The following is a 12,221-nucleotide window of genomic DNA, read 5'->3' as shown; positions in this document are numbered from 1 at the left end:
ATTAATGTCATACCGCTAAAATGCAATATAACCAAATTAATGAGTTTGTATAAAATATCAAATTGATCTACATATTGAATTGCCTTAAGAAGTGATCAACTTAAAAGTCGGTCGCCTTGAAAGGCGGGTGAGCCTAGTCAACTAATAATATTCTCACAAAGTCACGTATAACTATGGACAAAAAAAACAACAGGCTTCTGTCTGTAAAATGTTTAACATCAGCAGTTGGCATTGGCAGTAATGGCTTTGCAGAGCGTCCCCTATTAAAATAAAAAGGCCTATGGTAATGCATGATATATACGACACTTGATTTTGAACCCATGCTACCACCATAACTTGGCAATGAAAGGTAATTTTACCATAGTATGCCCATAACACGGGATTTCAAAACAAATACTAAAGGTAAATAGCTATGGAAACTGACATAATTGCAAAGTCTATAAAATGTATTATTGTAGTCAAACGATGGACACCAGTCTGACTTTGAACATTTACATTTATTCTATCTATACAAAGAAATCACCATTATTGCTGTACCACTCAAACACCATATCTAACAAATATTGCACCACGTTCTAAGGAAAAAGAAAAAGCATATCTTTAAAAAAATATTGTATATTCAAAATAACCTTTCAAAGATATAGATGTTAAAAACATTTTCAGTTCCGTTAAAAAGTTGTTTACATATCAACGTGTGCTTTGCAAACGCTATAAGCTGTTGAGAGTTTTTCGTCTGTTCCGTGGTTTGAGACTTGAATTTAAAAAAAATACATTTTACTCTTAAAAACTTAACGTGTGTGAATTTTTAAAGCTTTTTTCCCTTTAGAAGGGTTTTTTTTATTTTATTTTATTTTTTTTTTTTTTTTTTTTCTCCCGCACAAGAGCAAAAGTAGCTGGGTGTTTGGACGTGCGCTTGGAAAAGTTACTTGTACTTGTACCTGTTCTTGTGCTTGTTATCTGTATTTGAATTAGCATCGAGGCGGCAGGGTAGAAAGCAGCAGTAACTGATATCGGCATTTGTGAATAAATAACCGCGTCGTCGTAACAGCGATTCCTTAGTTTAAAGGAAAAGAAAAAAAGGCCGCGGCTGACTTCAAAGCAGTAAAAGGTGGAAACTCAGCGGTGCGCAGGTAAGCGGCCAGCATTAAGACGCCGATCAGGCACTAGGGGCTGTAGGAGCAAATAAGGTAGTAAAGTTTTATTTATTTATTTATTTTAGATTAAACAGTCCTTAGCGGTCCAGAGGTAGAACAGTTCAGTGGGCGACAGCGTAAGTGTTCATTAATCTTGGGGAATACAGACAGTGCGAGTGGAGAGCTAAGAGGAGCGCAAAGTTAGAAGAAGAGACAGAGAAAAGTAAAGTTAACCTCATGGAAAGACAAATAGCAGGCAGCGGAGATGGAGAACAGTACAGGAACTTAAGGGGAAAAGGTGTAAAATATCTGAAGCAGATCTTAGTGTTACCATTTAAGTTAAGGAGCAGCCGAAAGAAGAAGAAATTTAATTTTAAGAAAAAAAAAGTGAAGGCAGTTTACTAATCCCAAATCAAATTTTAATAATGAGGCCAGTGCAATGCAAGTCCTGTTGGATGTTGGACTTTTTAGATGATGGTTTGGAAGAGCCAGTTGTCTATGAGGGCTACATCTGCAAGAGATGCCAGCTGATCCAGCACCTCGAGCTCAGGGTCGCTGAACTGGAGGAGGAGTTGGCTGACCTGCGTTGTAATAGAGAATTGGCGGATTTGGCCCAGGTGTCCTTTACAGAGATAGTGTGCACCCCCAAGGTGGCGCGGGAGGAGATTCCAGACCAGACAGGTAGGAATAGGTGGATCACAGTCACAAGGTCCAAGGTAAAGGGTGCACACTGTCTGGGGGCATCAACCCCAAAATTAGAAGTGTCAAACCGTTATCATGTCCTGGCAGAGCTGGATGGTGTCTCCGATAATTCTGAGGTGGTAGGCAGGGATGAGGAGCCCAACCAGTTCCCAAAAAGAGAGAGGTAGTGATAGTTGGGGACTCAATAATTTAGGGGTATTGAAGCACAGGTGTGCTCCAGAGAAAGAGAGTCTCGCACGGTGTGTTGCCTTCTGGGAGCACAGGTGGGAGACCTCCCTGGAAGGGTGGATAGGCTCTTGGCCAGAGCGGGGGTGGATCCAGTTGTCATTGTCCACGTTGGAACAAATGACATATATAAGGGTAGTCTGTCAGTTCTGCGATCCAAATTCAAAGAGTTAGGTACCAAGCTGAGGAGCAGAACTGACAAGGTAGTCTTCTCCGAAGTTCTGCCTGTGCCACGCACCAGTCCAGGTAAGATTGAGGAGATTAGAAGGCTTAACGCATGGCTCAAATCTTGGTGCAGGGTAGAAGGGTATAGGTTTATGGGACATTGGGACTCCTTTTGGAACAGATGGGACCTGTTCTGCCGTGACGGGTTACATCTGAACCGGAGGGGCACCAATGTGTTGGGGAGGCGTATGTGTAGGCTAGTCGAGGATTGTTTAAACTAGGGAATGGGGGCAGGGAGTTTAGGACAGGCCAGATTTAGATCTATACATGGAAGAACAAACAATGGTGTAGAAATAAAAATGCATAGTAATGTAAATTTTAAGCAAACATTTAAATATAAGAGTAACACATTAAAAATAGCTTGTCTTAATGTTAGAAGTATCAAAAATAAGGTAAGTGATATGAAGGGGTATGTAGCAGAGCATTATTATGATATTATAGGAATAAAGGAAACCTGGCTAAATAACAAAGATGGGGATGAGTGTAACATAGAGGGATACACATTTTTTAGGAAGGATAGACAGAACAGAAAAGGAGGTGGGGTTGCTGTTTATGCCAAACAGAATTTAAATGCAAGTCATCTTCAGTTGGATGATGAGCCCCATCTTAGTGAGGACATGTGGCTTTGCCTGGAAAAAATTAGGGAAGGAGGTCTTATTTTAGGAGTGTGTTATAGACCACCCAATTCAGACAGTAATTTCAACACACATCTTTTTAGTAATATCAAAAGTTTTTAGAAGTAATCAGCGACTGTTTTTTAACACAGCATGTTAAAGCACCAACAAGGGGTGAAGCCTGTCTGGATTTAGTATTCTGTAATAATCAGGATAGAACTGAGGGTGTAGAGGTCATTGAACCACTAGGGTCAAGTGACCATAATGTAATACAATTCTCAGTATTTTGTAAGAGTACAGATGCAAAGACTAAAATTGTTAAGTTGAACTTTGGTAGGGCTAATTTTGAGCAGATGTGACAAAGTCTAAGTAGGATAGACTGGGATAAGCTTTTAAATGTGGAGACAGTCGAGGAGCAGTGGAACAGGTTTAAAAATGTTTTACATGTAATGCAGGACAGATACATACCTAAATTTGGAATTAATAGGAAACTAAAAAACTCCACGGTGGATTAATAAAGATTTAAAAAGAAGTTGCAAAGGAAAAACTGCTGTATAAGGCATATAAAACTAATGACTGCAAAGTAAATCATAGCGTATGAGAAAATGAGGGCAACCATTAAGAAGGATATCAGAGAGGCTAAAAGACAGTTGGAGAGGAATATAGCAGATAAGGCGAAAGAAGACCCCAAGAGATTCTTTCAGTATTTTAGTAGTAAAAGAACAGTTAAGGAGGAGGTCAAGTTCATCAGGAATAGTAAAGGGGAATTAAAAGATACAGACAATGAAATAGCGGATGCCCTAAACTTACATTTTTCTGAGGTGTTTACAAGTGAGCAAGTGGATAACCTCCCAGAGGTAAAAGCGACTACTAAGGAGGTACTGAGGGATTTGGAAATTGTAGAGGGAGAAGTGCTGCTCAGATTAAATAAGATGAAATCAAACAAATCACCAGGCCCAGATAATATTTATCCTCGTGTTCTTAAGGAGGCTAGTGAGTACATATATAAACCCTTGACACATTTTAGGAAGTCACTGTGCACTGGAGAGATTCCAAAGGACTGGAAAATGGCAAATATCATCCCATTATATAAAAAGGGTGACAGGGCAGATCCAAGCAACTATAGGCCAGTAAGCTTAACAAGCATCACAGGAAAATTAATGGAAGGAATTATTAAGGATAAGATTGAGCAACACATGGCAAGGACAGGAGTTATTCTGAACAGTCAGCATGGGTTCAGAAGAGGGAGGTCGTGTTTTACTAACATGTTGGAATTCTATGAGGAGGCAACAAAAGGATATGATCAAAGTGGAGCTTATGATATTATTTATCTGGACTTTCAGAAAGCATTTGATAAGGTGCCACATGAGAGGTTGGGCATCAAGTTAAAAGAAGTGGGAGTTCAGGGTGATGTTTTTAGATGGGTGCAGAATTGGCTCAGACACAGGAAGCAGAGGGTGATGGTGCGAGGAACCTCATCAGAACTGGCGATGTTAAGAGTGGTGTTCCACAGGGGTCAGTGCTAGGGCCGCTGCTATTTTTAATATATATAAATGATTTAGATAGGAATATAAGTAACAAGCTGGTTAAGTTTGCAGATGATACCAAGATAGGTGGATTAGCAGATAATTTGGAATCTGTTATATCATTACAGAAGGACTTGGATAGCATACAGGCTTGGGCAGATTTGTGGCAGATGAAATTTAATGTCAGTAAATGTAAAGTATTACACATAGGAAGTAAAAATATTAGGTTGAATACACAATTGGCGGTCGGAAAATCGAGAGTACACCTTATGAGAAGGATTTAGGAGTCATAGTGGACTCCAAGCTATCAACTTCCCAACAGTGTTCAGAAGCCATTAAGAAGGCTAACAGAATGTTAGGTTATGTACCACGATGTGTGGAGTACAAGTCCAAGGAGGTTATGCTCAAGCTTTATAATGCACTGGTGAGACCTCATCTTGAGTACTGTGTGCAGTTTTGGTCTCCAGGCTACAAAAAGGACATAGCAGCACTAGAAAAGGTCCAGAGAAGAGTGACTAGGCTGATTCCAGGTCTACAGGGGTTGAATTATGAGGAAAGATTAAAAGAGCTGAGCCTTTACAGTTTAAGCAAAAGAAGATTAAGAGGTGACATGATTGAAGTGTTTAAAATTATGAAGGGAATTAGTACAGTGGATCGAGACTTGTATTTTAAAATGAGTTCATCAAGAACACGGGACACAGTTGGAAACTTGTTAAGGGTAAATTTCGCACAAACATTAGGAAGTTTTTCTTTACACAAAGAACGATAGACACTTGGAATAAGCTACCAAGTAGTGTGGTAGACAGTAAGACGTTAGGGACTTTCAAAACTCGACTTGATGTTTTCTTGGAGGAAATAAGTGGATAGGACTGGTGAGCTTTGTTGGACTGAATGACCTGTTCTCGTCTAGAGTGTTCTAATGTTCTAATATCTATTATGCAGTCTCCAGTACAAAATAGGTTATATAAGGAGAAAAAAGTTTGTAATTAACAAATATTAACTGAAAGCTAATTTGTCCTAAAACGCATGGCACTTATTATTAAAAATCATTAGAAGGTTATACAAATATCATCATTTACTACTCAAACACTATTAGTGTTTTATGCCACTTTCAGTCACTGATTTTGTAATTAAGTTTCAATTAGAATTAGCAGAATCTAAAATTGACACTGAACACAGATGAGATCAAACTGAGATTCTGTCATTATTTGTTTGAGTTAATAAAAGAAATAAAGCAAAGACTGCCCTTAAACATCCAGCAACTAGAGCCACTCTCATCTCTGTCACCTACCTGCATTTGTACTTAGCTCTAAAAAGCTTCTGCTGTCAAATCTGTCATTTTTCTCACTGTTCACTGGAGATGTAGGAAAACTAGAACAGCAGTGGCAATTATTTAATATATCCTGGACCAATACGGAGTTGAAGTTGCTAAATATACTGATGCAGTTAGTGATAAGAACTTTGATGAACTTGGCAGTTTTGTCCTATCACTTTTAACCCTGCCTTTCAATAATGCAGCTATGGAGCATTTATTTTCACAAATGTCTTTTATTAAAAACAAATTAAGAAACAGAACAGAGGAGCAATCGCTTGAAAATATACTAAGGGTGAGAGCATATACTGTATGCAGCGCAATGGAATATGCTGCCACACATTCCAGCCATCAAAAGCAATGCTGTCATTGTTCACAGCAGGTACTGTACATATGGCAGTAATGATAAAGGAAATGATTTTTATTAATTAAGGATATCATAAAATCCTGTAATAAAGAGAATTGTGATCATTTTAGTTTCTGTTTATCTAAATAGATTTTTGTTTAATATTCATTTGTTTGTGCATTTAAAATAAAAGTTTACTGCAACATGTAAAAATTCAACATGGGTGATTTCATTATTTCTTATTAAAAGCAAAACTTCAAAGGAGTTGCTGAACTCTTTACTTTCCTGAAAACTCCATACAGTATTGATTTTTATTTAGGATGTCTCACTTGAACATAATGCTTTTTGTTTAATATTCTTCAGTATTATATGAAAAGTAAAACTGCCAGCATTTTAAAATATTTTAAATCTTAAGGATTTTAGTTATAATATTTTCATAATTGGCTGACTTTTGTATGAAAGCTGGAACTATAGCAAAGGTAAGTAGTATCCAATAATTTGTTTCATGTGAGCAGAATTGTATTGTAAAGCAGCAACTTCTCTGATTGAGGGATGTTGCTTTTGAAAATGCTCCATGTACTTAAAAAATTATATGACACTACTGTCCATTTTAATTGGGCTACTTTGGGCTTTTTTAAGCCATATTTTGTACTATAATTCCAAGGCAAATCTGTCAATACTGAAGTCAACTATTACACACACAAGGAAAATGCTAGGAGAACACAAATGATACCATAGGAATGTGTTATTATAAGAGCAACGCAGTATTAAAAAATGGCACACAACATAAACATTGCACCAAATAGTGTTTTAGATCGTTGTATTTTCATTTTTATATTATTTAAACAGCTTCACACAATTCATCATTGTACAAAATTGGTATAATTCTGGTTGAAGTATAAACTATTAGCTGAGGATTCTGACATGATGTAGCTTTGGGGAGTGATGGGCTGCCATTTGCAAACCAGTCATTCCCAACAGACTCGGTCTGAGTACTACAGCCACATCTGTGCCAACTGATTAGGATCTGCCTCGAAAAAATTAGCCCAAGTGTATTTTACTGGTTGCCTAGTCAGGCAATGTCTGCTCTAATGTAGACTCAGCACAGATGTGACCTGCTGACTGAACTGCTAAAGAGTCAGCCTGTGTGTTTATACTTAAGACTTCGCTCAAATGTGACATCCAGAAATTCTGCTGCAAACTATTAGGAATTGTCTGTTCTGAAACTATCCATCCATCCATCCATTCTCTTCCGCTTATCCGAGGTCGGGTCGCGGGGGCAGCAGCTTAAGCAGAGAGGCCCAGACTTCCCTCTCCCGCCACTTCTTCCAGCTCTTCCGGGAGAATCCCAAGGCGTTCCCAGGCCAGCCGGGAGACATAGTCCCTCCAGCGTGTCCTGGGTCTTCCCCGGGGCCTCCTCCCGGTTGGACATGCCCGGAACACCTCACCAGGGAGGTGTCCAGGAGGCATCCTGATCAGATGCCCGAGCCACCTCATCTGACTCCTCTCGATGCGGAGGAGCAGCGGCTCTACTCTGAGCCCCTCCCGGATGACTGAGCTTCTCACCCTATCTTTAAGGGAAAACCCAGACACCCTGCGGAGGAAACTCATTTCAGTCGCTTGTATTCGCGACCTCGTTCTTTCGGTCACTACCCATAGCTCATGACCATAGGTGAGGGTAGGAAGGTAGATCGACTGGTAAATTGAGAGCTTTGCCTTACGGCTCAGCTCCTTTTTCACCACGACAGACCGATGCAGAGCCCGCATCACTGTGGATGCCGCACCGATCCGCCTGTCGATCTCACGCTCCATTCTTCCCTCACTCGTGAACAAGACCCGAGATACTTGAACTCCTCCACTTAGGGCAGGATCTCTCCCCCAACCCTGAGAGGGCACTCCACCCTTTTCCGGCTGAGGACCATGCTTCGGATTTGGAGGTGCTGATTCTCATCCCAGCCGCTTCACACTCAGCTGCGAAACGATCCAGAGAGAGCTGAAGATCACGGCCTGATGAAGCAAACAGGACAACATCATCTGCAAAAAGCAGTGACCCAATCCTGAGTCCACCAAACCGGACCCCTTCAACACCCTAGCTGCGCCTAGAAATTCTGTCCATAAAAGTTATGAACAGAATCGGTGACAAAGGGCAGCCCTAGCGGAGTCCAATTCTCACTGGAAACGGGCTCAACTTACTGCCGGCAATGCGGACCAAGCTCTGACACCGGTTGTACAGAGACCGAACAGCTCTTATCATTGGGTCCGGTACCCCATACTCCCGGAGCACCCCCCACAGGATTCCCCGAGGGACACGGTCGAATGCCTTTTCCAAGTCCACAAAACACATGTAGACCGGTCGGGCAAACTCCCATGCACCCTCCAGAACTCTGCTAAGGGTGAAGAGCTGGTCCACTGTTCCGCGACCAGGACGAAAACCACACTGTTCCTCCTGAATCCGAGGTTCGACTATCCGACGGACCCTCCTCTCCAGAACCCCCGAATAGACTTTTCCAGGGAGGCTGAGGAGTGTGATCCCTCTATAGTTGGAACACACCTCCGGTCCCCCTTTTTAAAGAGGGGGACCACCACCCCGGTCTGCCAATCCAGAGGCACTGTCCCCGATGTCCATGCGATGTTGCAGAGACGTGTCAACCAAGACACATGGATGTTGTAGGACTGTTCTGAAACAAACTCGGCCCAAATGCAATAAATCCATAAACTGCACTGCAGTTGGTACACTGTGCTTATTTTGGACATGGCCCAGGTGTGAGGTGTTATGGTTGGGCTGGGAATTAGCCAGCCATTTCTAACCAGGATTCTGGCCAGATGAGGTCTAGCGAATGTACACTGAGCTAGATCTTTGCCGACAGTGCCAGGGCACAGCCAGAACTGGGCCAAATGTAGTGTGCTAGCTGGGAATGTTCATAGATTTGTTTAAAAAAGTAATGTGGTTAAAATAGCAAAGTAATTATGTGAGAAGAATTTCACAGTTTTTTATACTTTTTGAAATCTTTTGGAATCTAAGGATGCTCTAGAATGTTCACATTTGAATTAAGATAATTAACTAAAAGACTAACATTATAATGACAAGCTGGATAGTAATCGTGCTCCAATCATCCATTTATTTACTAGCATTATGAGTTGTTACTTGTGATAAAAAGATAACCAAATTGTTTTAAATACAATCATACCAGTGTATGTTAAATCCTGTTGCAACATTCTCTTTCAGAACAAAACTACTAAGACTGTCTGTCCAGTTCTTTCATTGTGATCTTAGAGCAAATGTACTGCTCGGCTTAATTCTGCTGATGACTCTAAATAGGCCAAGTATGAGTAAGGGTGGGTGTTTATGTAAATGTGTCCTGTGATGGACTGGCATCCTTTCCAGGTTTGTCTCCTTTCTTCTCCTGCTGCTGACAGGATAGGCTGTGCCCCCAATTCCTTCGTCCTTGACCTTGAATTGGATTAAGCACATTGTATGATAGATGGATGGATGGATATTGTTGCTAGAAAGCATATGTGCCTTAAAACAGAACTCTGTAAATTTGGATCTGAGGGGTATAAATAAATTATTGTTGTACAGGACAATACATTTTGATGATATTTATGGCAGATTTGAAGACATTTGAAGATATTTATAGCAGTTTAATGATCTTGTTAACTAACAAGCAATAAAACTCAATGCACTGTACTGTACTTTCAACCAAATTTTTATTTCCATGTACTTGGAAATGTGAAATCACAAATTACTTATTCTGGTCACTACTGTTGTTTCTAAGCAATATAATGACATCTTCCTCACTCTGATACATTGTCTTTTTCCTGTTCAAAAATGGACATCATACAAGGATGAGCATAAGAGAATACAGGAGTGAGTAACATGGAGTAACACAACACAGTTTCTGTATTGTTTGTGTTGTAGTGGAAAGATTAGAATGTAAGAGTTCTAGCAGAGTGATGAAGAAGTCTGATCATTGACTGTGAATCTTGTGTGGGGTGAAAAAGAAGAGACACACAGAGTCAGAGAAGCTGACCTGTTCAAAATGTGGTTGTTCAGATTCATCTGGTTTTCCAAATGTAATCGAAGCAGTCAACTGCACACACATTGCTATTGCAACGGTGCTGGACAAGTTATATCAGCCAGGAATGAATCACCTAAAGAATGAGCAGGCATTACATCATCAGTAGCAGTCGAGTCTATGAAAACAGCAGCTCTGCATACTCACAGGTGCTTTTTCCAACTAGTGCGGCAAAATCCAAGCAGTCCTTTTAAATATAGCGAGTCACCTCAAAGAGATCCATTGTTGTGCTTGGTGCTGACACTATACTATAAAGGCACCTTCAGATAATTAATTTTCTTATGTAAACAGAAAGCATTTCGACTCTATTAATGTGCTGCTCTGTAGTCCACAGAAAGTATGTTACATTGTGCAAGTATGTAGCATGGTGCATTATGTGGCATACAGTCGTTGCTTGCCCGTACCTGAAGAGATGCAGTATGATGTAATCAGACAGCATTAGAGCTTTGTTTGAATGTAATTAGTTTAATGCAAAAACAGGTAATCAGATGCAGCATTTACTTTTTAACCAATTTTGTTTTAATTTGTGGTCAATATCATATAATACAGCCCTAGTCCATTGCCCAGATCTCTTGCAGCATCCATTATTGCATTTTGTGACTCCAAAACTGCATCCGTCAGCAGAGGTTTGTGCGCAGCCAGCAACTGAAGATGTGCTGGTCACAGCAGTGCCATCACCGCCTGATCTGGGGTCAGCTTTTGTAATATGGTCTGAAACAAAATAAACCGATGGTGGGCTGCAACTCGCTTTTCAAGTCAACTCTGATATCTGACCATTTCTTTTTTATTTTGGGCAATATGCAACTTTCGGAGCTTGAACTTTCAAGTGTCACACTGTCACTCCATCAACTTCCTTTTAGTACATTTTTCCTTTGCATTCGCTGAAATCCTTCCTTTTTTCCATGTGCTTTTGCCATTGTCATTTAACAACACACAGAAAGAAAGGGCCTATTCATATTGATTTGCATATTCAAATATGCAAAATTCCAGGAGGAGTTAGGGTGGGGCTGTAGCCACGTCCATGAGCATTAAATTTCATGTTCATTGGGATTTATAAAGGGGTAGCGTGGTGCCTCTTCCCTATTTGAAATAAAGACAAAAGTACAAGCCTTTAACAATTAATTTTCAGATAGCGTAAAGCTAACTAGTTTAATACAATCTACTGTAACTTTATTCATTATTATTATGATTCATAAAGAAGCATCGACATGCAAACTTAAATGCTTATCTAACCTATATGTATAATTGCTAATGTGAGAACTTGCCTAGTGTTCCCGTAATTAAAAGTCTTGAATACTTACAGAAGCTTGTTTAATCTACTGTACATCAGTCAGAAGGCACAGCACCTGTGTTCCCAAAGAAAAATCTTATTAGCTCAGATCCTTGAAAGAACACAATGTCCTTGACTCACAGAAATTCAAAACAAAGCAAGTAAAAAGACAGGCAGGCTGCCCTTATGCTAAAATCATTTGTGGCCATTTATTAATTAACTCCTTCATGGTCTAAGACTAACAGTTACTATTAATGCTTTCCTGACCTTGTGAAAATTACGCTTTGCATAGATTCTATTGTCAATAGTAGAAGATGGCTAAAGTGTTCTGCACCTACTGATTATCATATAGCCAGCCAGCAAAAACATTTTAAGTGACAGTTAGGCCACTTAGTGCTTTCATGTTTAACAGACACAATGTCATTTACACAATAAACTCTCCTGTCCCAATGGAGACTTCCCATCATCACTGATTCCAGATTCCAACATTTTATGGTTAAAGGTAAGCTTCTCATAAAAATGATAAGGCCACCAACTATATATGAAACTGAGACAAGGGTTGTAAAAGGAGCGCAAGAGGAGAAGATGGATGTGGCAATAATAAGAATGTTAAAATGGATGTTTGGACTTACAAAAAAGGACAGCATAAGAATTGAGACTATCAGAGGTGTAACAATAGTAAGAGAGATATCTAAAAATGTACAGGAAAGTAGTCTGGGGTATTATGGACATGTGATGAGGAGAGAGAATTAATTTTTGGGTAAAAGAGAAATGGGTATATGGGACAAAAGA

At 39.9% G+C, this 12,221-nt stretch overlaps 1 long non-coding RNA gene across 3 annotated transcripts in view; it reads right to left on the bottom strand.

The window, feature by feature from the left end:
• Positions 1-11,040: 11,040 nt before the first annotated feature.
• The window catches only part of LOC120527920, an 81,832-nt gene continuing 80,651 nt past the window's right edge, over positions 11,041-12,221 (bottom strand). For all 3 annotated transcript variants that reach the window (XR_005633425.1, XR_005633426.1, XR_005633428.1), the window contains 2 exons: positions 11,461-11,505; positions 11,041-11,239 (listed from right to left, as the gene is read on the bottom strand). This is a non-coding gene — a long non-coding RNA (uncharacterized LOC120527920). The remainder of the gene's footprint in view (positions 11,240-11,460; positions 11,506-12,221) is intronic.

The sequence above is a fragment of the Polypterus senegalus genome, chromosome 4 (assembly GCF_016835505.1).
Source record: "Polypterus senegalus isolate Bchr_013 chromosome 4, ASM1683550v1, whole genome shotgun sequence".
Classification (NCBI taxonomy): domain Eukaryota; kingdom Metazoa; phylum Chordata; class Cladistia; order Polypteriformes; family Polypteridae; genus Polypterus; species Polypterus senegalus.
Note: the sequence above shows the minus strand (reverse complement) of the source record. Positions and strands in the feature narration are given on the sequence as shown.